We start from the raw sequence: 3,373 nt of genomic DNA, 5'->3' as shown, positions 1-3,373 counted from the left end.
GGTTTCAGTGGAGACAAATAACCTCAAGATAAGCTGCAGTCCATATAAAGATTTGTTCCAGAGGATGCTTCAATTAAAATCCTGCCCCTGCCCCTCAAAAATGTCCATGGAGGATTGAAAAACTTGACATTCACTAGCCCCCAAATCAGCATAGAACAAAGAAGTATAGAAAATTGATTTGAATTGAATACTTTAATTGGCCCAATGTGATTAGACGCACAAGGAATTTGTCTCTGGTGCAGAAGCCATTTGGTTCTCTTTCCCCATATTATTTTATTTTGTTAAAACTAATCAATGTTCAACACCAGATTACACGACAAATATCACATGTGTCTGGCCTATAGGCAAATAGCCCAAACAGTTGTTTGCTATGTTCATATACTGTAACACACTGAATGAATTGGTTGAATCATAAATTAATCAAAACAGTGGCTTCACACAACTTGTTAAGCCAATTACACACACACAAGATTGACGTCAACCAAGCTAATTACTAAATTCAGCATATTTGGAAAATAGCTGGTATGTATTGGTTTTCTAACCAAAAGAATCACGTTCTCTTTTAAACCAGCAGAGGAGATTATTATCCAAAATACATCAAAACTTCATTCAGGCCAAGTATATCTAATAAGGGACTGAAATACATCATATTCCCTATTTTAACGTGTGTGTGTGTGTGTGTGTGTAATTAAAAAGTAAACCCAAAGTAGAAATTGTATACAGTAGAAATGGATCCCTTGTAAACGGAAAGCTGGAGAGACCTACAGGTTTACATAGAAAATTAAACTGAAGGCGTCTTGAAGGTAGCAAATCTGATGCCCCACAAATGATATGCATGTTACACTTCTGCTGCTTGAGCTGCTCTGGGTGGCGGTTTGCTTCCGGGTTCAATTATTGGCTATCGTCTTTAAAGACCCATGTCTGCATGAATATGATATTTATATGGTTTATGGTTTTTATGTTTTGTCATTTAATTGCACATCACCCAGAGTCGCTTTGTGAGTGAGATGGGCGATCTCCAAATTTGATATGTATATAAATAAATAAAAATGTTGTTTTCATTATAAAGAGAATATGGCGCCATCTATGAGTCTCTCTGTTTGTCATTCTCCTGAAAGATGGGCTTTCACTCAATTGTGGGGAAAGGCTCCAGAAAGCAAAATCTCTGATATGATGTATTTACCACAGAAAATGGTTTTTAGAGATTTTGTTTTTGCTTGGGCTTGTAAAGGTTTGCCATTAAATCAAGAATTCGTTGATTTGAAAACATATTAGACAAGGTTACCTGCCTGAGCAAGGGGTTGGACTTGATGACCTCCAAGGTTCCTTCCAACTTTATTATTATTGTTGTTGTTGTTGCTGTTGTTGTTGTTGTTATTATTATTATTATTATTATTATTATTATTATTATATGTCTTAAGTGTTTTTTTATGATGCACTTGGTAACATATTAAATTAGGAGAATACACATTTGATTTATTTATATCTTGCTTTATTTCTGTATAAATGGCATGCATAATGTTTCCACCTTTTTCCCCCCCTATAACAGCAGCCCTGTGAAGTGTGTTGGACTGAGCAACGTCATCTAGATCAGTGTTTCTCAACCTTGACAATTTTAAGGCATGTGGACTTCAACTCCCAGAATTCCACAGCCAGCAATGCTGGCTGTGGAATTCTGGGAGTTGAAGTCCACATGCCTTAAAATTGTCAAGGTTGAGAAACACTGATCTAGATGGTTAACAAAGACCTAGAAGACATTAGACTAGACTGGCATTTTTGAATCTTGACATCTTTAAGATATATCGACCAACTCCCAGAATTCCTCAGCCAGCATGCCAGACAGGGAATTCTGGGAGTTGAAGTCCACACAATGTAAAGTTGCTGAGTTTAAGAAACACTGTCCTTGAAGACTTGCCCTAAGCCATAATTTTCTGTTTGTGTCTGGGAATTAAGGTCCACACATCTTAAAGTTGTCAAGGTTGAGAAATGGTAACCTGGGCAAAAGATGGGAGTTTAGAAGCAGCCATATTGCCAGCACTTGCGAAGGCCTGTGAGAGTCAGTTGGCAGACCCACGCAGGCATTCTGGAAAATAGAGAGAAACTCCCTGGAGGAGGGCAGGTAGTGGGGAAATATGTATGAGCCAACCAAGCAAAGCCAGAACCTCGTAGTTGCCCAAGCCAAGGCTTGGTTCCAACCCAGCTGCTCTTAGAGCCAACCTCATATTAAGGTACAGGTAGTCCTTATGAACACAATTGGGGCCAGAATTTCCATTGCTAAACAAGACGATTGTTAAGTCAGTCATGCCCAATTTTATGACCACAGTTTTTAAGTGAGCCATTGCAGTTGTTCGCTGAATCACACAGTCATTAAGCAAATCTCCCTTCCCCCATTGACTTTGCTTGATAGAAGCTGGCTGGGAAGGTTGCAAATGGTGATCGCAGCAGCTCGGGACACATGTGCAGCCATCATAAAGACCTGCCAGTTGCTGAATTTGGATCACATAACCATGGGGATGCTGCAGTAGTCGTAAGTCTGAGGACCTGCCGTAAGTCACTTTTTTTCCCCAGTGCCATTGTAACTTTGAATGGTTGTTGAACAAATGATTGTAAGTCAAGGACTACCTGTAAATACATTTCCTGACTGGGCAAAGCCAACTTTGATTGTATTGCATATTCTTGGCCAGAATTCTCCTGCAAAAAGCCAAAGACATGACAATGCATGGAGCATTTATTGCATGGAGCAAGGTTGTGGATATGAGTGGGGTATCACTGCCGTGGAAAGACATAGAGATCCAGTTAGGGGGGGTTGTTGGTACAGCTGTGGGCTTTATGAAGATGAAGGGATGAGATGAGGGCCAGGCGTATCTGCAGCAGGTGGTGGAGGAGGGGGCACAGGTGGGGCAGGGGGAATGTGGTGGGTGTCATAGCGGCTGCCTTGGAATGGCTCCTGGTGCTGCTCGTCTTGGTTCTCAGAGGGACCGTGGCGCCAAAGCTTGAAGCTGTTGAGAAAAGAAACTGACTTGAGTAGGGAAGCGGCTACGTGCTAATTCATTTATTTGATGGACTATCATGAGTTTTCCATGGATGAAGATCCTTTTATTTCCCCCCACATAACAAGGACTCAGGGAGCTAAGATATGCTGAAACTTGCCTAAAGTCATCCAGTGATCTAACATTTATTTATTTATTTATTAAATTTATATACCGCCCTATCTCCCTTACGGGACTCAGGGCGGTGAACAGGCGATACTAAAAACCACAATAATAAATAAATAGTTTCTGTTCTAAAATCAAATTAAATAACAGGCCTGTTCTAAAAACACCCCATACAAAAACCCCCACTAAAACATAATCAAACTACGCCAGGCCGGCCG

This window comes from Protobothrops mucrosquamatus, unplaced genomic scaffold (assembly GCF_001527695.2).
Source record: "Protobothrops mucrosquamatus isolate PMUCROS unplaced genomic scaffold, P.Mucros_1.0 scaffold_181, whole genome shotgun sequence".
In the NCBI taxonomy this organism is placed as follows: domain Eukaryota; kingdom Metazoa; phylum Chordata; class Lepidosauria; order Squamata; family Viperidae; genus Protobothrops; species Protobothrops mucrosquamatus.
Note: the sequence above shows the minus strand (reverse complement) of the source record.